The 24,516-nt window shown below is 41.3% G+C and overlaps 1 protein-coding gene across 2 annotated transcripts in view; it reads right to left on the reverse strand.

The window, feature by feature from the left end:
- Nucleotides 1-24,516, reverse strand: part of LOC109408491 (furin-like protease 2) — a 1,190,934-nt gene that overhangs the window by 710,855 nt on the left and 455,563 nt on the right. The gene's annotated exons all lie outside the window — the stretch shown is intronic.

The raw sequence follows: 24,516 nt of genomic DNA on the forward strand, positions 1-24,516 counted from the left end.
GTTTCAAATGAATTTGAATGAATTTCAAATGAATTACGAGAATTTCCACGTCGTTTCAATAGGATGATGTAGATTTCATGGCCTTATTACCGGGTTCAAGGACTTTAAGATGAGTCTCAGGAGCCTTTTGAAGACGTTTCAATATGTTTCAGAGTGTTTCGAGGGTTTCACGCGCCTTTAAAGCGCCCAGAGTCTCTCTGGAACCCCCTGGAACCTCGTGAGATCCTCTGGAACGCCTCTTAGATCCCTTGAAGAGTGTCCTTGAGATCCTCTTTAATCCCATAGAACCTGCAAAAAACGCTCCAGAGAACCCTGGCAACTCCTCTGAGACACTCTGAAGCGCCTCTGAGACCCCTTGAACGTCCACGAAGCCCCACTGAGGCCCTCTGGAGCCCCCTGGAACCTCCTGAGGCGTTCTTAAGACTCCCTTGAACGTTTCTGACACCCCTTTAAACTCGCATTAAACTCCCTAGAACCCTCTGATATGCCCCTTAGACCCCCTTGGAAACTACTGAGACTCCCTGAAATGACCTGTCAACCTCTGTAGCACCCATGAAACTCCCTGTAGCCCCTGGCACTTTAAAAATCCCGAGACGACCCTAAATCTTCCTGAAACTCCCTGAAACCCGCAGGGGCCCTCTTGAAATGCTCCTGAGATCTGCTAGTATCCCCCTGAAACCCTTTGGGACCACCTGAAACGCTCCTGCAACGTTCTTTTATTCTGCTCTATAAACGCCTCCTGGCCACCGTTGCCATAGTTACTGCCATGGTTAAGATTAATCTGCCCTTTTGACGTAGGACTACGTCTCTGTTTTCTATACCCGGTGTCATTTCAAAATTTATGAAACCAAGAGCGTTACGTTTGAGTGAAAGATTTTAAACGCTCACAGTACCTTTCCCACTGAACGAAATGATAAACAAATCCCGTTATCCGAGAGATGAAACTCCCGCGTTCAATTTGTAATATTCGGTGAACCTAAAAATCATTGATAAATAGTTAAAAAGTTGTTTTAAAGTTAGACATTGAAATCGCTGAAATCTATAAATATGGGTAGCGGACAAATTTTCTCGTTCAGTATACCAACGCTCTCTGATTGGTGCGCATCGTGGGGGCAACTACGATGCAGGAAGGAATGCGATCATGCGAGAGCTGATCGTCAGTTCCATTTCGACCACCGTCGAGGTGACACCTCGAGCTGGGCAGCGGCACATCGACTCAGCGACGACACTTGGCTATTGTACTGATAGCACCAGGAATCTCATTCACGGCAGCAAACGGCGGGCCAGTTTTCGATTGCGTCTAGCGTTGAGCGCGAAGAAAACCAACACGAATTGCGTGGCATTGTAAATTCATCAAAATCGTCCATTATTCAAACGGTTCTTTTCAGGACCATCGAAAATGATTTCACAAGAGTTAATTGGTTAAATTTCCACCCTCGATCGAAAAAGGTGTAGTGCGATCAAGGACAGAGCGCCGTTTCTCAGCAAAAGCAAAGCCGGTCATTAATCGCATCCACGGCAGCAAGCGGCGGGCCAGTTTTCGGCGGCGTTCAGCATTAAGTGCGGAGAAAACAAACACGCATAGTGGCATAGTGAATTCATTAATTTTCTTCCTAAAATTATTCATTACCCAAACGGCCCTTTTAAGGACCATCGAAAATGATTTTTCAAAAGCTGTGAATCGGATAATTTCATTCCAACGAACGGGAAAAGTGTAGTACAACCGAAAAGTGAATGATTGAATGCTTGGTGACTCAACCAGCAACAATTATGACGCCTAATTGTTCCACCCGGACTTTGGCAACGCATTATCATATCCGGACCATTTTGCGTGAAAAATGTTTCAATTCTAACATTTTCCAACATTTTCATTTTAAATCTTCTAATATTTTGGTTACATTATCCGTTCAATGGAAATTTTCTCATTTCTCGGTTGATTAATCGTTTGATGCGTCTGGAGCATAAGGGGCGGGTCATGCAAACGGAATTAACTGAAAAGCCAGCCGAATGGGAGGAGCTTCATATGCTAATCTAGGGGTATAAAAGCGGTGCCCTCTGTTTTCTGTTTTCATTTTCGTTGGATCGGCCAAGGAGGTAGGATGTCATCTCCAGCAAGGGGCTGTCCATTTATTACGTACGGCATTTTTTGCCATTTTCCGATACCCCCACCCCCCCTTGTAAGATTTTTTGTATGGAAGCTCAAATATTTTTGTATGGAGCGTACCCCCTCTCCCTCCATAAACCCTTACGTAATTAATGGACGGCCCCCAAGCAGCCACATATCGACTGCGATGACTCTCGGCTGATAGCACCAGGAATCTCATCCACGGCAGCAAGCGGCGGGCCAGTTTTCGGCAGCGCCTAGTATCCACTTATCCGCGAGCGGTAATGGCGGCGGCGGGCATAACCAACCGGTTCGGATTTTGATGTTTCTTGGGGGAAAGTCAAAACAGTTTCATTCTCCTCCTCACCCCTTCACTCTCCGATCGGTGGCGCCAACCGATTGCGATCCCCACTAAACGTCAAAATTCGAATCGGTTAGTTATGCCCGCCGCCGCCATTACCGCTCGCGGATAAGTGGATTGAGCGCGGAGAAACCCAACACGCATTGCGTGGCATGATGAATTCATCAAATTCGTCCATTATTCAAACGGTCTTTTTCAGGACCATCGAAAGTGATTCCTCAAGAGTTAATTGAAGTAATTTCCACCCTCGATCGAGAAAGGTGTACTTCGTTGCCAGCAAGAGTGAAGCCGGTCATTAATCTTATCCACGGCAGCAAGCGGCGGGGCAGTTTAAGGTGGCGTCCATCATTCAGCACTGAGAAAACCAACACGCCTTGCGTCAATTAATCAAACGGTCCTTTACAGAAACACCAAAAATAATTCCTCAAGAGTTGTGAATCAGATAATTTCATTCCATCGAACGAGAAAAGTGTGGTGCAACCATCCAATATTTTGGTTACTTCAGCCGTTCAATGAAAATTTTCTCATTTCTTGGTTGATTAATCGTTTGAAGTGTCTGGAGCATAAGGGGCGGAACATGCAAACGGAATAAACTGCAAAGCCAGCCAAATGGGAGGAGCTTCATCTGCTAATCTAGGGGTATAAAAGCATTGTTCTCTATTTTCTTTCGTCATTTTCGTTGGATCAGTCAAGGAGGTTGGAGGTGGATGTCACCTCCAGCAAGGCAGCAGCACAACAACCCAGCGACTACTCTCGGCTATCGTGCTGATGATAGCACTTGGAATCGCATCCATGGCAGCAGCAGTGGGCCAATTTTCGACGGCGTCCAGCATTCTCCGCACTCCGCAGCGAAAACCAACACGCATTGCATGGCATGGTGAATGCATCAAAATCGTCCATTATTCAAACCGGTCCTTTTCAGGACCATCGAAAATGATTCCTCAAGAGTTAATTGGATAATGTCCAACATCGATCGAGATGTAGTGCAACCAAAAAGCAAAAGACAGAGCATCGTTGCCAGCAATAGTGAAACTGGTCATTATTCTAATCCACGGCGGTCCAGTTTTCGGTGGCGTTTATCATTCAGCACGTAGAAAACCAACACGCATTGCGTGACATGGTGAATTCATGCCATTTCGTTCCTAAAATCGTCAATTAATCAAACGGTCTTGTTCAGGACCACCGTTAATTATTCCTTAAGAGTTTGTGAATCAGCTAATTTTATTCCATCGAACGAGAAAAGTGTGGTGCAATTGAGAAGTGAAAGATTGAATACTTGGTGGCCCAGCAATAATGATGAAGCCGGTCACTTATGGCCTAATGATTCCACCCGGAATTTAACAACGCATTATTCTATCCGAACTATTTTGCGTGAAACATTGTTTAATTAAAATTAAGTTAAAACATTTTTCGAAAATGTTCGAAGGTGAATACCTAGAATTTTCAAGAGCACAAATCTGAAGAACCGAATGTCGGTTTGCGCTTAAAAGTTGGTCGATTGGTTACCCGCTGGTGGTGAATCGAAATTATCCAATCCGTTCAATGAAAATTTGCTCATTTCTCGGTTGATTAGTTGCTTGATGGGTCTGGAGCATTCGGGGCGGGTCATGCAAACGAAATAAACTGGAAAACCAGCGAAATGGGAGGAGCCTAATCTACTAATCAAGGGGAATAAAAGCAGTGACCTCTGTTTTCTTCCGTCATTTTCGTTGGATCAGTCAAAGGGAATGGATGTCACCTCCGCAGCTGCGCACCAATCCTGCGATGACTCTCGGCTATTTAGCTGATGGAACCAGGAATCTCATCCACAGCAGTAAGCGATGGCAGTTTTCGATGGCTTCCAGCATTCAGTGCGGATAATTTTCAATTGTCTTGCCGAAATCTCCTGTTATTTAAAAGGTCCTTTTCAGGACCAGTGAAAATTATTCCTCCAGAGTTATGAATCGGATAATTAAAAGCGACAGACTGAAAACTTAGCAACAGTATAGCCGGCCTCTAATTGTTCTTCTCGTAACTATACAATTATTATTGTCGAATCTAGAATATATCACGAAACTCCAATCAAAATTATCTAAAATTTCGTTAACAGCAATTGAGTTGTGTCAAATACACATGGCTACGGTGGCGCCATCTGTTCATTTCATAGCGGCAATTTTAGTTATTTTAATGATTGTTGCGATCGCAATATGATGTTTGGGAAGCTATGGCTTAACGCCTTTCAATATTATAATTATTCTATCCTTTCGACGAAAATTCTTTCAAACAACGGTTGAACATTTATCTTCAAAGTGAAATAATGCTCAACCCTCAAGTGATGGCCAACCGCGCGAGTTACGGAAGGTTTAACTAATTCTGGAGCTCGATTTGAATAGGTCGTATGTGCTTTTGTCGATTAAAAATTCGATCAATTGGATTCGCTTATTATAGCGAAAACCGTTGAAGTTGAGCAAAGTTGATACATACAGCAGAATCCTCACAAAACAGGCTTTCTGTTCCATCATTAAAAGTTTGCAAAATATCTGCCAGATTGCTACAATGACTAAAATAAACTGATCGAATTTTATATCGACAAAAGCACATACGACCTATTCAAATCGAGCTCCAGAATTAACATCTTATGAATGCGTTCAATGAAATGGATCACATAGGTAACAACTTTAATCAACACATCACTCCACCGATTTGGATTTTACCAGCATACCTACATTGTGTATGCCTTTTATGTGATAAATCCGGTATGCATTTATTTACGAAGATCGGACAACAATGACACGAAAAATCAGCTGATTTAAGACTTCAAATTAAAGGGCCCATTTTAATATATAAAAGTCGGAACCTCATTCCAGCCTTTATCCTACGTCAACATTGCGGTTATGTCTCAGACATTACCCACCCCTAGTTTTTTATGCAGAGCATCAATAAAAGTGCATGCATTAAAAGTGCATGAAAATAGCCTGCATAAAAAGAAGTTTTAGTCTGTCTCACAATGATATAAATTGTGTTCAATAACTTTTTCTTAGGAATTTAAGAGAAAATGTTTAAAATATGTGATATAAACTAGTAACGAAACGTCATATACATTAAGGCTTCCATTTATATCACGTTTTGTTATACTATTGATCTGATTAAAACAAAATATGTTATTTTCTTAATAAGACTAGTGTACTATTTGTTACCATTTTAGTTATCTTTGTTTTTATCAAAGTTTTGAACTCAATAAGATATTAGAAATTCTTAAAACAATAACAATAACTTTATATAATTTTCTTGTAATATCACCTCGTTTTACAGATGAATGAAATTGAAGGATGAATCTATCAGTTTAACGTTTTTATCATTCGATGAATTTTCCGGCCCACCTGTGAAGAAAGAAGAATAATAAAACTTGATTATTGTTTCATGTAATGATTGTGTGTGTTTAAAGTAGCAGTATTGAATACCGTAAAATGAAAATATATACAATTCTGTTTAATAATCTTGAGGCAATATATCAAAAACCAAATTCAAAATAAACCGAAAGAGAAGATTTTTACCATGCACGAGTAATCAGCAGGTCCTTGCTAAGGGTGACGGGTTCGATTCCCAGTCGATCCAGAAACTTTTCGGAATGGAATCGTCGTGCCTGCCACTTATGAAAAATAGTCATTGGCAGAGGAAACTGCTCATGGAACACTATGCTGAGAAGCAGGTTTTGTCCATGTGAGAACATTTCGCCAAGCAGAGGAGAGAATAAATAGCAACTTCTTAGATGAACAAAATAGTACAACCACCCGTCAAAAGTTCTAGCCAAAACCCATCGCCCAGCTTTCATAATCAGAAAATTTGCAACTCCAACTCGTATAGTCGTAACAAAAACAGAAATCATACTCCCCCGAAGTCAAACTACCCCGGAACAGCGGCGGCTTCCGAAAGCTCGCACAAGTTTATCCCGATGTAACTTTCTGTGCTGCACCTGTAGGTATCGCATATCGGATTGAAGCCAGCTGACATGTGAGTGCTCCGGTGCACACACACAGTTTTGCTCCATTTCACATTTCTGTCACGACCAATGTGCATGTTGTACGCAAATGCCCGGTTCCTCCGGCAAATCTCCTCAATTATAAACTTTATCCAATCAAACTTTTCCTTCTGCGGCGTCGTCGTCGTCGTCGTCATCGGTTCAGAATCGTGGGAATCATCGACGGAGGGAGCCAAGCAGCCGGAACTCAGCTCGACGGAATTGCTGGCCCCCATTAAGGTACACACAGGAGGGATTTGTAAACGACTCGGCTCAACTCCGGTGGCTTGCTTGATGAGCGATCAAATCGTCAAAAAGTCATCAGGTTTTAGAAAAGCGTTAGAACAAGGAGAATTTGACGTTTGTTTGAGCTTCTTCCGGAGGAGGGGTTCCGATAACTGTTGGGACGTAGTTGGTGTGGGAAAGCTAATGTCAACTAGTTCGGTTAAACTTTTACCATCGGAGAGTTTTTCAATGGAGCAAGCACACAAATATTTAACTGTAGGTTAGCTTGTTTGGTTGAGGCTAATATTACGTGTTAACAATTGATGTGAGAAAAGTTTTGATTGATTTTTTCGGATTAATAATTAAGCTTCCAGCAGAAGCTGGAAAAGCTTCCAGCAGAAGCTAGGAAAGCTTCCAGCAGAAGCTGGGAAAGCTTCCAGCAGAAGCTGGGAAAGCTTCCAGCAGAAGCTGGAAAAGCTTCCAGCAGAAGCTGGAAAAGCTTCCAGCAGAAGCTGGAAAAGCTTCCAGCAGAAGCTGGGAAAGCTTCCAGCAGAAGCTGGGAAAGCTTCCAGCAGAAGCTGGGAAAGCTTCCAGCAGAAGCTGGGAAAGCTTCCAGCAGAAGCTGGGAAAGCTTCCAGCAGAAGCTGGGAAAGCTTCCAGCAGAAGCTGGGAAAGCTTCCAGCAGAAGCTGGGAAAGCTTCCAGCAGAAGCTGGGAAAGCTTCCAGCAGAAGCTGGGAAAGCTTCGAGCAGAAGCTGGGAAAGCTTCGAGCAGAAGCTGGGAAAGCTTCGAGCAGAAGCTGGGAAAGTTTCCAGCAGAAGCTGGGAAAGCTTCCAGCAGAAGCTGGGAAAGCTTCCAGCAGAAGCTGTGAAAGCTTCCAGCAGAAGCTGGGAAAGCTTCCAGCAGAAGCTGGGAAAGCTTCCAGCAGAAGCTGGGAAAGCTTCCAGCAGAAGCTGGGAAAGCTTCCAGCAGAAGCTGGGAAAGCTTCCAGCAGAAGCTGGGAAAGCTTCCAGCAGAAGCTGGGAAAGCTTCCAGCAGAAGCTGGGAAAGCTTCCAGCAGAAGCTGGGAAAGCTTCCAGCAGAAGCTGGGAAAGCTTCCAGCAGAAGCTGGGAAAGCTTCCAGCAGAAGCTGGGAAAGCTTCCAGCAGAAGCTGGGAAAGCTTCCAGCAGAAGCTGGGAAAGCTTCCAGCAGAAGCTGGGAAATCTTCCAGCAGAAGCTGGGAAAGCTTCGAGCAGAAGCTGGGAAAGCTTCCAGCAGAAGCTGTGAAAGCTTCCAGCAGAAGCTGGGAAAGCTTCCAGCAGAAGCTGGGAAAGCTTCCAGCAGAAGCTGGGAAAGCTTCCAGCAGAAGCTGGGAAAGCTTCCAGCAGAAGCTGGGAAAGCTTCCAGCAGAAGCTGGGAAAGCTTCCAGCAGAAGCTGGGAAAGCTTCCAGCAGAAGCTGGGAAAGCTTCCAGCAGAAGCTGGGAAAGCTTCCAGCAGAAGCTGGGAAAGCTTCCAGCAGAAGCTGGGAAAGCTTCCAGCAGAAGCTGGGAAAGCTTCCAGCAGAAGCTGGAAAAGCTTCCAGCAGAAGCTGGGAAAGCTTCCAGCAGAAGCTGGGAAAGCTTCCAGCAGAAGCTGGGAAAGCTTCCAGCAGAAGCTGGGAAAGCTTCCAGCAGAAGCTGGGAAAGCTTCCAGCAGAAGCTGGGAAAGCTTCCAGCAGAAGCTGGGAAAGCTTCCAGCAGAAGCTGGGAAAGCTTCCAGCAGAAGCTGGGAAAGCTTCCAGCAGAAGCTGGGAAAGCTTCCAGCAGAAGCTGGGAAAGCTTCCAGCAGAAGCTGGGAAAGCTTCTAGCAGAAGTTGGGAAAGCTTCCAGCAGAAGCTAGAAGAGCTTCCAGCAGGAGCCGGGAAAGCTTCCAGCAGAAGCTGGGAAAGCTTCCAGCATGAGCTGGGAAATCTTCATGCCAGAAGTAGTAAAAGCTTATATCTTCATATCTTTCTTGTGTCGTTTCTTAAGCTCCTGTGTAATGTATTCCTGCAATTATTAGAGAATTATTCTAAACTATTTTTTATGGATTTCTTCAAGCTGTTTTTCATGTAACTCAAGCTCCATCTATAAGTCGTAATGTTTTCCAGCAAAGACATATCGCAATTCATTTGATACGACGACCCATCAGCACAGTATCGCACAACGGCACCACCAGCAGCAGTGATGAATATCTTAGAACAAAAGGTTTCCTTTTTCAACATACACACACACATCTTGCAACCAGCCGGTAATGGCAGTATAACAACGAGCTCCTCTGACTACAATACATTTCGTCTGGCTAACTGACTGTCTGCGACCATGACTGTCCGCGTTTGCTGATTTCACCCGCTGTTTTGCCCTCGATTTCGTTTGGTGATCCCCAAGAGTGCTAGAGAACGCCCTACCCCTTTCGGACCCCACACCAAAAGGGGGTGGATCATTGGTACGCGAAAGGGAGCGGAAAAATAACATTTTCATTTCCCCAGTATTATTAACGTCATTCGTTTGTTTCTCGTCGTTGACGACGACGACGACTCCATCGTCTGATGATGATTCTTTTCTGATGCCAGTTGCTGTGGGAGGACGTGTAGAGGTTTTTTTTTCTCTCTGTTTCCATCACCGCGTCGCCGGCCGACGACGACGCTTCAGCTCCTCGGAGATTCATTCCCATCAGTCCGTCCTACAAACACGCATTCACTCGGTTCGGTACATTACAACATATTCGCAACGAGATTTTTCCGAGCGGTCTCTCTGTTAGCTTTTTCCTGCTATTGTGTAATGGGAAAAAAGGAGCAAAGAAAAAACCTCGACAAGCTCCGTGGCTTCTATTCATATGGACAGTTTCGACGAAGCGAAAACGTCATTTCTGTTGTTGTACTTTTTGCTGAATCTGGAGGCACTAGAGTAGGACCGACAGGCAACAGCTACTGGAAAACTTGTATGAATTTACAGAAAAACTTGTCATCAGAAGATACAGTGTGTTTATTAATTATCGCATTGCCATGGTGGGATTTGAACCCTCGACATCATATTTGCTTTACCAGCGCTTTAACCAACTGAGCCAAAAATAAGGCACTCGCTGTTCTTTTAATTTCTTAGTTTTTCCAATATTTGACACTTGAGCTTCAATTCTAAAGAATTTCAATCTTATTCTTTTACCATTTTCAGCCACCCTAACCTCCACGCTTTCTTTCCTTTTTTTTCTACCAACAACGACTAGAGACGCCAACGCACAGGGCACATCTCTTCCTGCCCCATCCATTCACTAGGCAATGGACTGGACTGGACTGGTAGATGTGTGTCATTGTTTTGACTGTAAGCGAGTCGGTCATTTTTATGATGACAGTAATATCAGATCTCTGTCGGATGGACGACGACGACGGAGGAGTTTGACGCCTTAGCCATGCTCTTGGCCCCTCAAACAATGCCGATGGCTTGCGTCGGAGGATGGTCGCCATCAGAAGAAGTTTTCGATTCACATCATGTGATAACTGCCACGATGACACACTCTTTTGGGTGCACATACAATCTCATTCTGTATGGTTGGTCGGGGTCTCCCGTTTGTTTCTCAAATTTCATGTCAGCTTGAGGAAAAATCTTTCCCGTAATGGAAACGTATGACTCGGTGGGGGTTCGGGATATGTCAATTCGTTGAATTTACTTCAATCTTGAATCCCGTGTAATCTTTCCGTTTTGTTTTCCATCTGAAACAGAACAACAACACATGTAGGAAAACGGTAGATATCTAACGGATCAGAAGAACTGGGTTTATCGCAGAAACAAAGGATTGTTTTCATATTATTCCAGTCAACATTTTCCCAGTTGAGACACCTTTCAATCAATCGAACGGTGACAAAGTTCTACGCACGAAATCGGATAATGTTACAATGCGTCCGATGATGCCAGCTGTGGCTTCACTTTAACCATGAATGGAAATTGATATTCTCGAGAAATCGAATATTGACTTCTTGTTTTGGGTGCTTCTCTAGACAAAGAAGGCATAAGCCGTTTTTGTTATGTCTGAAATCATGTTGTTGCGTTTACAACAGATGCGGCCTCTAGCAATCAGTAGCTTAAAATGCTCCGAAATGCACTGCTTTGTCGTTGAAAACATACAATGGGGCCCATACACCCGAAGCGTTTAAAAGCGAGGGTATTCAGTATGACCATTGACCATGCTGAGGTTGACGGGTCCGATTCCTGGTCGGTTCAGGAACTTTTCCTAATGACGGACTAGATTCACCGGGGTGACCATCTGCTTCGATACTAGCATTAGTTTTGAGCTGTATTTATCATCGACTTCAAAGACAGCTAGCCTCGCCACCGATCGCCGAAGAATTATATACGTCGTTTTGACCACCACACGTCTGACTCGTACACCGCGTCCAGGCACAACTCGAAACACTATTCTGCTTATCAAAACAAATAATTTCCGACAAAAATTCTAAATGAAATCCAAATAAAATTGTGAAGTAACCTCTAGTCGAATTTCTGTTAAAATCCCTGAAAAAATTCTTGAAAGAGTTCCTGGAAGAATATTTGAAGAAGTCCTGGGAAAAACTCCTGAGAAACTAAAAGGAGGATTTTCCAAATTAATTCCTAGAGGAATGCTCGAAAATACTCCTTGGGAAACCCCCGGTGGCAGAATCTCTTGAAATTTTCTGGAGAAAACTTTTAACAAAATTCTCGCATTTTTTTAAGAATTCATCGAAAACTCCTAAAGGTATCCTTGGGGGCATCCTGTAGGGATTTCTGAGAAAAACATACCAGACGGAACTCCTACAAATTTCCACAGAAATATCTGCAGGTTTTTATGAAGGATTCCCTGGAATAATTTCCGAAGATGAAGGAATTTCGTATTTAATTCTTAAAAAAAATTCTAGAAAAAAAAACTGCAGGAATCCATGGAGGATTCCAAGACTTTCCAAGGAAATTTTTCGAGGAAATTTTCAAGGAGAACTCTTCTGAACGAAAACCTGAGGGAATCTCTGGAGAAATTTCTTAAAGATGCTAATTTCTGAACAAAGCACTGGAAGATTTTTTCTATTGTGGAAAATTTTAAGAAGGAAATCTTTGAGTGCTCTCTCTCTTCTTGGCGTAACGTCCTCACTGGGACAAAGCCTGCTTCTCAGCTTAGTGTTCAATGAGCACTTCCACAGTTATTAACTGAGAGCTTCCTCTGACAATGACCATTTTGCATGTGTATATCGTGTGGCAGGCACGAAGATCCTCTATGCCCAAGGAGGACAAGGAAATTTCCTTTACGAAAAGATCCTGGACCGACCGGGAATCGAACCCGTCACCTTCAGCATGGTCATACTGAATACCCGTGCGTTTACCGCCTCGACTATATGGGCCTCTTTGAGTGATTTCCAAAGTAATTCGTGGGAAAGATAATCCAGGAGGAATTTGTGAAGGAATCAACTACTTTATTTCAATACATTCATTACATTGATTTCAGAGGAATCAATGAAATTTATTTAGGAGTCCCCGGACGAATTTCTGAACGTAACATTTGTAAATTTTTGAACTAATTATAATTACTTGCTTGGTGAAGAGATCCTTGTAATTTTTTTAAAGAATCCCTGAAGGTATGTCACAGCAGAATCTATGGAGCTCTAATAAGGTTTTCAAAAGGAATCTTTGTTAAAAAAAAACCAGGAGGACCCTAGAAGGAACCTGAGAAACGTTTGAAGAAATTCATGGAGGAGTTTCTGGAGTAATTTATGCAAGAATTCTTGAATGCATTTTTAGAAGAACCAGTGGCGCAATAATTTCGGAAGCAATCTATGGAATACTTTCTGAAGACGTTGGGGGTATTTTTTGGAGGAAATTCTGTAGTCTTAAGTTATCCCTGAAAAAAAAAAAAATGGTTCCTAGACGACCTTGTAAAATAATCTCAGGATGTTTTTTTTTTTCAAAAGAAATTTCGGAAATTTCCGAAGGAATTCAAAAAATTCAAAGAGAGTTTCTAAACTAACCCCTACAATTTTTTTTGAAACCCCTGTAACCCGTGGAAGATTTTGCAAATGAACGCCAGGAAAGATTTTAAAAGGAATCCATGGAGCAATTATCTAGGAAATCTATGGAAGGCTTTCTAAAGGTTTCCTTCAATAAATTTCTGGAAGAATCTCCAGGGAAAACTCTGGAGGCCTTTCTGAAGACAAGTTTGGATGAATTTCCAAAAGAATCTCTTGTATATAGTCTGAAGTAACCTCCTGAGGAGTTGTGAAAAAATCCCTCGAGGAATTCCTGAAGAAAATTTCCAAATGTGTCTCAGAATGTTATTTCAGGAAAAAAAAACTCTGGAGGAAACAAATTCAGTAGGAATTCTTGGAAGAAAAAAATTCATGGATAAATTTCTAAAGATTAAAGATTTTTGAAGCAAGCCATGTAAGAATTTCTGGAAACTAAATGGAATATTCTCTGGAAAAGCTCCGGGAGAATTTCTGAAGTAATCTTCGGAAGATTTTCTAAAAAAAAATCTCAGGGAAAGTATCTGAACAAATATATCTCGGAATAAATTCACAAAGAACTCCAAAAATAATCTGTGAAGAAATTAATGGAGCATATACTGAAGCAATACATGTAATATTTTCCAGTACAATTGTATGTGAAGCTTCTGAAGCATTCTTTGGCTTCATGAAGCGATCTGTATTTTTTTTTCCTTAAACAACTCCTGCAAGAGTTTCTAGAGAAAACCTTAATAATCTCTGGATGTATTTCTTTTTCAAAAGAAATTTCGGAAATTTCTGGAGAAATTCAAAAAATTCAAAGAGAGTTTCTGAAGTAACCTTTGCAATTTTTTTTTGGAATCCCTATAAGTTTTTTTTATGAACCCGTGGAAGATTTTGCAAATGAACGCCAGGAAAGATTTCTAAAGGAATCCATGGAGCAATTACCTTGGAAATCTATGGAAGGCTTTCTAAAAGTTTCCTTGAACAAATTTCTGGAAAACTCTGGAGGCCTTTCTGAAGAAAAGTTTGGAGGAATTTCCAAAAGAATCTCTTGTATATTGTCTGAAGTATCCTCCTGAGGAGTTCTGAAAAAATCACTGGAGGAATTCCTGAAGAAAATTTCCAAATGTGTCTCAGTATGTTATTTCAGGAAAAATAGAAATCCCTGGAGGTAACAAATTCAGTAGGAATTCTTGGAAGAAAAAAAACCATGGATACATTTCTGAAGATTAAAGATTTTTGAAGCAAGCCATGTAAGAATTCCTGAGAAAACTTTTAGGGGAATTTCTGGAAAATAAATGGAAGATTCTCTGGAAAAGCTCCGTGAGAATTCATGAAGTAGTCATCGAAAGATTTTTTTAAAAAATCCCAGGGGAAGTATCTAAACAAATAGGAAGAAATTCACAAAGAACTCAAAAAAAAAAATCTGTGAAGAAATTTTTGGAGCACATACAGAAGCAATACATGCAACATTTTCCAGTACAATTGTTTGTGAAGCTTCTGAAGCATTCTTTGGCATCATGAAGCGATCTGTAATTAGTTTTTCTAAAACAACCCCTGCAAGTGTTTCTGAAGAAACCACTTAATGAACAACAAAAGATATCCCATGAGGAATATCTTAAGTGAAAAAGAAATTTTCCAAATGAATTCTTGGAAAATTTTCTGAAGAAATTCGCGAAAAAAATTCCAAAGGATTTTTGAAAAAAAAAAATCTGTAAATTCCCGGAAGAATATGCAAATCTAGTCAAATATCAGAAGAAATCAGTGGAATAAATCTGATTTTCTTGAAACAGTTTTTGGAGGAACACTTTGGGGAATTTTTTAGAAATTCCCTGAAGGATTTTCTATAGCAACCTCTGATAAAAAAAAATCGAATGAAACGTTGCAGAAGAACTTTCGAAGAAATTTTTGAAATATTTTCTTAAAAACCTGGAAGAATTTCTGAAAGATTTTCAAGTTTTTTGGGGTAAATACTTAGAAGAATTTATGAATGAATCCTAAATTTCAAGATTTTTTTTTTCAAAATAACTCATAGCAGATTTTTTTTTTTAGAAGCTCCAGTGCAATTCATCAGAAAGAGTCCTAAGGGAGTTTCTAAAATCATCTTAAAAAAATTCCGAATGAATCATTTTTTGTTTTGAAAAATGTCCAAGAAATCCAGAAATTTCTGGAAAAGTCTTTGAGAAATTTCCGAAGATATTTCTGAGGGAATATTGGGAAGTTTTTCTGATAATTCCTTTATGGAATATTTGAAGAAATTCCTGAGCGATTTTGTCTTTGCGTGTGGTGTAGCATACCATTAAAGTAAATGCCACAACATTGAGGACCGACTGTAGCAAACCAATCATACCCACACCGAAAATAACAAACAAGTGCAAAAGCGCACTGTTATGCAATATCAACACAACATATGGAAGTCATTAACCACGAGTGCATCGTTCTATCGACTCTCTCTCCACTTCTACTTGTGAGGTACGAGGGCCGATAGCATGCGGCGTGGAAGGATCAAATTGCATGCCTAGCGCCTGGCTTAACGTAAACAAACCATAAGCATTTTTGGTTATTTGTCACTCCAGTCGTCTCATCTATGTATTAAGCTATTCGTTATGTTAAGTCTTGAAATGTATTGAACCTTGAAATGTATAAAAGGGCAAGTGTATCAATCAATAAAGGAATTCTGATTTTGAACTCGACCCTGACTGGTACACACCTTTCAGGCTATCGACTATTCCAAATCTGTCTTCTGAATTGTACCCCAACTGGATTACTCCAGCTTGGCTGTACTATTGAGAAAAGTCCAAATCGAGTCTCTACGTGAGCGACTCGAGTTAGTGCGCGTTTTCACCTCGTTCCCGCGGATCAATGTTAAACTAGGTAAATAGTGGAAAGTGAACGTCCCGTGTCGAGAGACGCGATACGTGGAGATTTTTTTTTTTAGCAATAAATGATAGATTTTTTTAAATAAAAAATCCCAATGAAATTTCTAGACGAATCTTTTGTCGATTTTCTTAAGGATTTTCTGAAGAAAATTTTTAATTGAACCCCTGGATTTTTTTTGAAAGAATCCATGAAAAAATTCTTTAGTAATTATCGATGAAATTTTCACAGGAATTATAAGAAGAACTTTTGCGAAAACCGGAAGAAATTCTCAACAATTTTCTAAAGTAATCCGAATGTTGCAAAACAATTTCCAAAAATACGCCGAGAGAAATTTCTGAAGAAATCCCTGTGTAAATTCTAGAAAAAAAAAATCTGAAAAAAGAAGTTGTAGTCACAAAGTTTTTTTTTTGCACGTTATGAAAGTAGGGAGCTGAAATCGACTATAGATTCTGTCTCCGTTAAAAGGACAAATATTGCAGTGGAAGCGATTGCTTCATTTTAGTTGTTGTTGTCCATCAAGTATCAAGTTAGCAGCTGAATCCAATTGATATTTATCATCACGTTCAACTGCTTCCAATTTTTGATGTATTTAATTGTGCAAGGCGAGCTTTTAACTTAATGTTAATCATTCACTTTTCTACCACCAATATCCGGATTAGTGAGCAAATATTCTATTATTTACTTGTTCAAGTAGGTTACTTCAACTACCAAACCCCAACTTTAAAATAAGGTACTAATTAGACAAAACAATTGACAAAAAAACGATAGTGTTTTTTATCTAGTTCGTTTATTTATGGCTCAATAAAAAAAAAGAAAAAAAAAACAATAGTAGATTTATGTTAAGACAAAATTGTTCAAAAAACCCAAATACCAATTACAGTTTCCCCCTGAGGGAGACACTATCTCCGTGTCGAAACTTCGGGTGAATAAAACAACTCGTTTTTAAATTCCAAGACTGCGTAGCCGTTGGTCAAGTGAGTCAATCATACAGTCGTCGATGCAACACGAAACTCTGACTGCTTGAATTTTTGTTCTACGTCTCACATTCATATTCGTACGGTGCAGTATCAGTAGTTCGGCTCCAGAGGTCATTCAGCAATGAGTGTCGTTCCTTCTGCGTCGGAGCGACTGGTAACGTGCGTTGGGATGCTCAGAAGATTTGCTAAAAAGAGCGTGGTGGAAGTTCCCATTATTACATATCGTAAGAAATTCTTGGTGATTTCACCAAAATCTACGGCCATAAGCCGTACATTTTCGGCTCTGCGTAAGGTTTTTATTCGAATAATTATCGATCAAAGAACTTTTTCGTAATTGAACTATCGTTGACTTTCTTTGGTAAAGGGAATTTACGATTTTCAAATGAAAAATAACATCCTGTTGACAAGTAACGCTTCCAGTTGTAAACTGTGAAACTACTCATAGAACATTGGCACTAAAACAGTTGAAATGTAGCCCCACAAACAACAAAATGCATCTGTTACTAGTCTCCTAATGTTTCAAGTCAAGTCACAAATCAGTAATCTAGTCCCAATTTTCTGTGGAGCTGCTATTACGATGACGATGATGCTTATTTTTTTTTAATAATCATACGAAAGGCTACAGACAAACAAATAAGACGTACATTAGCATAGAGTACACATTCCTATTAGCGACAGGACAAAAAATGCAAATCCGTTGCATAAATATGTAAAACGTTTAGTCATGGATAGAAGGAATCAATATATTTATACACCCAAAACAATGTCCTCAAATGAAAACGAAGCGTTCCTGTCGCTAAAAACCCCTGATTAATCCACCTAGTGGTGATAGCGCCTTTCTCGTCAAATATGTACTCATGATGTCGACGTAAGCCGAAGTGTTCCTAAATCCTGAGAATACTTTATTGAGAAAAGCAAGAATTTTATCAAAACCATTATCGAATAGAAAAACTTATTGATGACGCATATTCCGACGTTATGTTCAACGTATAGGCAGAGCTTAAAAATATCAGAGCTCTCAGTTGACTGCTTGACCATCTTCACTGTCATTGGAGGCCAATCAATATAGAGACGATGATTACAAGCTAAGATATAACCACAGACAAACAGACGTAACACTTCGAACATTTTTCGATTCAAATCATAGTCACGGAAACATATTCGCCCAATGCTAAAAGGACTATGCTTGGCCGACCACCAACTAGGTGGCGGTAGTGAGCAAACGTCAAACTCGAACAAAAACCATGCTAGCGACACGGTTGGGCAGTTTGCCAACTAACAATTTTGGAAAAGACCATTAAATCGGTGTACGGTGGGAATTATCAGAGTGTAACGTCTGTTTGTCTGTGATATAACCTTTTTCACAACCACAGATCACTTTGGGGTCGTCGACAAAGTTTTTTCTGTACACTTCAGGCTATATTTTATTATCGCTGATTACAAGATCCATGTAAAATTGAACAAAAAAAAAATGCAACCAAACTGAATCCCAATAAAATTTCAACCACTTTACAGAGCGCGAGGACGCAACCAGTCACATCAGAATTTTGTGTAGTAACTTTAGACGCAAAAGGGGATTGAAAAAAAAATGTTCAGGGTTGTTGCGATTAAATTTTAATTTTCCCATACAACGTTGACTGTAAGGATGAGTAGGAATCTGAAATGGTGTGATTTGATGAGTTCTGAGATCACTTTAGTTTTGTCATGATGAAGAGAACAATTACACATATCTATCGCTTGCTATGATTTTGCTCACTTTTGTAGTTCCGGCAAAGCACCCAAAGTTGGTTTTGTAATACTGCTGGTAGTCTCTAATGTGGTTTGAGCCTATTTGCTTGCTAACCGGTAATCAGGTTATCAAAAACGCCGCGATTTGACGTGTGGCATGCATTAGTTTGGTTAACTTTTGTATATGGCCACTTCCGGCGGGACACCCGGAACCACAAACACTACCGGTAGTAACTTATGTAGTCTGTGCCTATTTTCTTACTAACCGTTCATCAGGTAATCGAAAAGGCCGTGATTCGATGCACCGAATGCATGAGTTTGGTTCAATTTTACATTTTACCACTTACGGCGGGACATCTGGAACCAGGACAGTACCAATTGTCCTAAATATTGCATGAAACTAGTTTCCTCTAACTGTTCACCCGATTTCCTAGAAAGCCACGAAATGATGTGTCACATGCATGGGTTTGGATCATTTTTACATTTTAAAAATTCCAGCAGGATACCCGGAACCGGTTCTGGAACACTACCGGTAGCCTTTAATGTGATCTGAGACTATTTTCTTGCTGATCGTTCTTCAGGTTATCGAAAAAGCCGGTATTTAATGAGCCACACGCATGTGTTTGGTTTCCTTCCACATTCGTCCACTTCCGGCGGGACGCCCGGAATCGGTTCTGGAACACTACAGTGACGATTCGTTCGTTGAGAGCTCGTTAGATGGGCTGTCTCGATGGTTGAATGTTCACTGGTTGGGGCAAAACCCAACTAAAAAGCACTGTCAATGTCAAAATAGATGTCAAAACGAGTTTGACGTCTGACCGCCGTCGCATCACAGCTCCTGTATACAGAACGTTTACGCAAGTATGTGAGTGTTCCGTGACGTATTTCTCGTCACTTGCGTGTGTCTAGAGCATTTTGATCAGTTGTCAGTTGCCCCAACGAACGAACACGATTCGCTAATCGGGGCGCAGTCGTGACCCAACCAGCGAATCCGGACTGTACTGGTTTTCCCTAATGTGATCTGAGTTTGTTTTTGTTAACCGTTCATCAGATTACCTAAAAAGCTGCGATTTGATGTGTCACATGCATGGGTTTAATTCTCCTTTACATTTGACCGCGTCCGGCGGGACAACTGGAACCGATTCCGGAACACTACCGGTAGTTTCTAATGTAGTCTGGTTCTATTTTCTTGCTAATCGTTCATCGCGTTTTCGAAAAAGCCGCAATTTGATGTGATGCATGCATTACTTTGGTTCACTTATGTATTTGGCCACTTCCGGCGGGACACTTGGAATCGGTTCCGGAACACCACCGGTTTAGATGTGGTCTAAGACTCTTTTCCTGCTTACCGTTCATCAGGTTATCAGAAAAGCCGCAGTTTGGTGTGTCGCATGCATGGGTTTGGATCACTTTTGTATTTGGCCAATTCCGGCGCGACACTCGGAACCGGTTCCGGAACACTACCTAAAGTTTCTAATGTGGTGTGAGCCTATTTTCTTGCTAACCGTTTATCAGGTTATCGAGAAAGCCGCGATTTGATGTGTCGCGTGCATAGGTTTGCTCCACTTTAATATATGGTCACTTCCGGTGGGACACCCGGAACCGGTTCTGGAATACTACCGGTTCCGATATAGTCTGATACTATTTTCCTGCATACCGATAATCAGGTTATCGAAAAAGCCGCTATTTGATGTGTCGCATGCATGGATTTGGTTCACTTTTTTATTTGGCCACTTCCGGCGGGGCACCCGGAACCGGTTCTGGGACACTACCGGTTCAGATATGGTCTGAGACTATTTTCCTGCATACCATTCATCAGGTTATGGAAAATGCCGCGGTTTTATGTGTCGCATGCATAGGGTTGTAGCATTTTCATATCTGGCCCCTTCCTGGGGTACCGGTCCGGAACACCTAAATGTCCATAACTCCGGAACGGCTGGACCGATCCGAACCATTTTCAATAGGAAACAATGGGACCAGATTCCGCGTCGAATGAACCGTCGGTCATTGAAATCGGTTGAGGTTTACTGCCAAAAAGTGATGTGAGTTTTTTGTACACACACATACACACATACACACATACATACACACACACATACATACACACAGACATCACCTCAATTCGTCGAGCTGAGTTGATTAGTATATGTGACTCGACCCTCCGGGCCTTCTATCAAAAAGTCATTTTTGGAGTGAACATATAGCCTTTCCAGTACATTTAGTGTACGAGAAAGGCAAAAAAATTGAATATGCAAGCCAATGGAACTACAAATTGTTTTCGTTAAGCTCCATACCACGACAGTCCGCAGTTGAATCTGAAGACATGAGCTCTTCGTCGAAAAGCGATTTTTGGAGCAAAATAACAAAAATACGAAAAAGTGGTATGTTTCAAAAAAGTTGAAAGAATGAGTAGAACTTGCAACTAGGAAGAAAAAAATCTGAAACATCCAACGCTTTGTTTTAAGGATGATAGAAATGGAAAGTTAAAGGTAGGTACCGTTCACCTATAAGGGGCTGTCCATAAACCACGTGGTCATGAGGGGGGAGGGGGGGGGGGTTCGGGGGTTCGGCCAATGACCATTTTGTATGGACGAAAAAAAAAATTTGTATGGACTAATGACCACGCGGGGGGGGGGGGGGGGTTGAGAAGTCCCAAAAAAATGACCACGTGGTTTATGGACAGCCCCTAATAGTTCAACTTAACTGTGTTGTTGGTCGTGATGAGGCAACAAAAAGTATTTTGTTTTTATTTATTCTTCTACTTTTTCAGCTCAGTTCTTGCTCAGCATAGTAATTTTATTCGATCGAGAATTATTCCTGGTTCAATTCAGTGTAGAACCAGAGACAGTCTTTTACTTGCCCCAAAAAGCTTTCGATACTGTACTGCTACAAATGTTGCACAGCACAGCATCTGTCGTCTGGAATCTGTTTATCTGTTTCACATCTCACTTCAATCTCCTTGATCCATAATCGTAGACATCACAATCTTCATCATCATTCATTCGACACCAGTCAACGACGCATACCCTACAATAATGGAGCAACACAAACATTCACTCTCTTACTCACTCTCCCGCTGACGACGAGGGCCGGAACGATGACGACGGCAAACGATTGTCGTCCTTAGCCAAGTCCTTAGCAGCAGCAGCATCAGCAGAAGCATTGCCAGGGATCCTTACTACTAATGAGGCGTAAATTGATGTAAATTTATACAACACACTTCCAATTAACATTAATTAATGAGAAGCTCTGTCTCTTGCCTGGCAAACGTCGGTGGCGTCATCGTCGTCGGCTGCCAGAGCTTTCCCTGGCAGGAAGGATTACAGCCGCTCATGGACCTCTCATGGATCCGGCTCAGAAATGGAAAAGGATTACTCCGGCTCAGAGTCGGTTCCTACCGCTCACATACAACCCATGCAGACGAAGAAGACGAAACAACAACGCGTAGGCGCCGCCGGTTTTCCGCCACCGAGCAACATTTGTTAGAGCTTTCCGGAAAAAAAGTCTTTGTTCCATACTCCGAATAGGATACGGAGGTGAAAATTGACAAAAGTAAACACATTTCATGGCAGTTGCTTTTTACACCCTGTAGTAAGTCCCTCTTCAAGGCGAAGGGAAGTGTAATGCCAACTCAAAAGTCTCTGCGCTTGGTCTGGCCTGGCCTGAGAACCCTGCTGACAGAAAAGTGAAACCCCCAGCACATATCGTCGTGGGTCTCGGGAAATCTTCTTCAAGCCGTCCCCCGAATGTTGAAAAACCGGGCGACCGACAGACCGACCGACCGAACGATGATGGAGAATTCAGAAGGAAACGAATAAAACGTCCTTTTATTGCTGGACTTAAAATTCCAAGTATCCCCTGTATAAGAAGGGACATGAATGGGTAACCGGTTCTGCTTACGGGGAAATCTACTCACAGGTCGGAGCTTAGCCTAGTTAACTAACTGTAGAGAGAGGTATAAAAATTCCTCTTGCTGCTTCAGTGCAATAGTTTCCGTTTCATTTATATTCGGATCGACTAGTTTGGAGTGGAGGAGTGTGCTCTACCGGGTTTTAAAATTCTCGAGAAAACGGTTGAGACCCATCCATTCAAATGTAAGTTGATGGAATGGCTATAATAATCAAGCACACATGATACGTTCCACTTGGAAAAGATTGGTGTTTCATAAGTGATTTCAATTTCCGTTGCATAAAAGTTCACTTAATGGGGATTTCAAATTGATTACTATTCATATGCAGGCAAGTAAACTAGCTTTAAATTTAAATTAGTTTTGTGTATTTTCCTGTTCGCTGGAACACTACTGTGATCCGATGTCAGAATTGGGTTATAGACTTATAATTAGAAATAGAAAAGTTATATCTAGTTGTCCACACTGAATGTGACTTGCTTGTGGATTTTTTTTGAAAATATCTGGATTTCAAGTGAAGAGGTGTTCGGGGAATGTGCTATGGATACTCAGAGAAAAGGTTTGATAGGCTATCGGGTGGACTTCAGTTAGTAAAAGATACTAGAGCATTAATCTGCTGCAGATTGATTATCCTCCAGGAATTTGTTCACACAGGAGTTCTTTCTGGAATTTCTCCCTAAATTTCTTCTAGTTCTCTTACAGAAATTTGTTCTAAGATTTCTTTAAGATTTCCTTCTGAGATTTTTTCAGCTATTCGAGATTTCTTCAGACGATTCTTCAGGGATTCCTCAAAGAGTTTCCCGCAGTCTTTCTTGGATTCATTCGGAAGTTCCTTGCAGGATTCCGTCAGGGATACCTTCACGGTATCCTCCCGAAGTTCCTTCTGAGATTCTTCCAGGAGATCTTACTAGAGCTTCTTAAGAAATAACTTCACGGTTTCCTCTAGGTTTTTTTTTTTTGAGATTCCACCAGGAATAGGGTACGACTCAAAACTCTTTGCGCGCCGCACACGCGGCTACGAAACAACACAACAAACCAGAAAAAGGCGAGTGCTTGCAATTCGTTGTGTATTGCACGCATATTTTGCCGGGCGCTGCGCGGGAGGTCTCCTGTCTCCCGCGCTCTGTCGTATGCATTCTCTCGGTGCTTGTCTCCGAGCTTTGTACTTTGCTTGACATTACGCATGATTGGGGTAATTTTGAATCAAACGACCCATCACTAGTAAAGCCCTTGACAAGCCTAACAACTGATGTTCATCTAATCCCATCCGAAGGGGGTTTGGATTGTGAAAAGAAGATAACCATGTGCGATTGTGGAATCGAGTTCAGTTCTAGGCCTGCTGGCGACGGAGATAGTCGAGTGACTCCGTAGCTTGAAGGAATAGAAGCGCCCGTCTAGCGAATTGGGAGTCGTGAGTTCGAGTCTCACCGGAGTACGTGGATTTCTTTTCATAATTTCAAATCTCAATTTGTTCATCGAGCACATGTTCTGTTGTGCACATGGATGTCAAAGCATTTTCAACAGTCTAACAACTCTGCCGAAAACACAAGCTCTCTAATAAATTTATTAGGTGATTTTTATCTGTTTGATGACAAGCACAGTCACAAACACGGTGCATTACTCCCTATGCCGTAGAGCTGGTGCTGCGATTTGTCTTGCATAGTTACGAAAGCTCTCTCTAATACGTCAAGTTTTTTATGTCAGAAGTTCCTCCAGGGGTTCGTTCTGGGTTTCTTTCAAGAGTTCCTTGTAGTATCACATTTCTCTAGGAATTTCTTCAGGGAATGCCATAAAAACTTCTAAAGATACTTTAAAAAACACCCATTTCCTGAAGAAACGTCTATAGCAAAGCTTCACAAACTTCGTTTCGCTACCCTCCAGCCACGATTGTTCTATGAAAAATGCGATAATGACAGACGGGGGGGTCATCATATCCAAGTTTGGGAAACCATTTTCTATAGACATCTCAGGAGGATCTCCTGAAAGAATCTCGGAAAGAATTCCTGGAGGAATCTCGGAACTTCTAGAGGAATTCTGGATGGAATCTCTTTAGATATCTCAAATGAAATATAAGTGTCTGTGCAATCCCACAAGGAGCACCTAGGGGTATGTCTAAGAGAACTTCTGAAGAAATCTTAGATGGAATGACTAGAATGCCGATACTTTTGATAAACATATCAAGTTAATTCCTGGAAGAATTTTATAAGCAATTTTTGAAGAAATACAGGAGTTTCGAGAAGAAATAAAGCAAAAAATCTTTATGAAATCCAGGAAGGATATCTTGAAGGAATCCCGAAAAGAACTCCTGGAAGAATCCCACAAGTAACATTTTTAGGAATCTCAATACATACTCCTGGAAGAATATTAGAGCGCATTTCTT

This window comes from Aedes albopictus, chromosome 3 (assembly GCF_035046485.1).
Source record: "Aedes albopictus strain Foshan chromosome 3, AalbF5, whole genome shotgun sequence".
In the NCBI taxonomy this organism is placed as follows: Eukaryota; Metazoa; Arthropoda; class Insecta; order Diptera; family Culicidae; genus Aedes; species Aedes albopictus.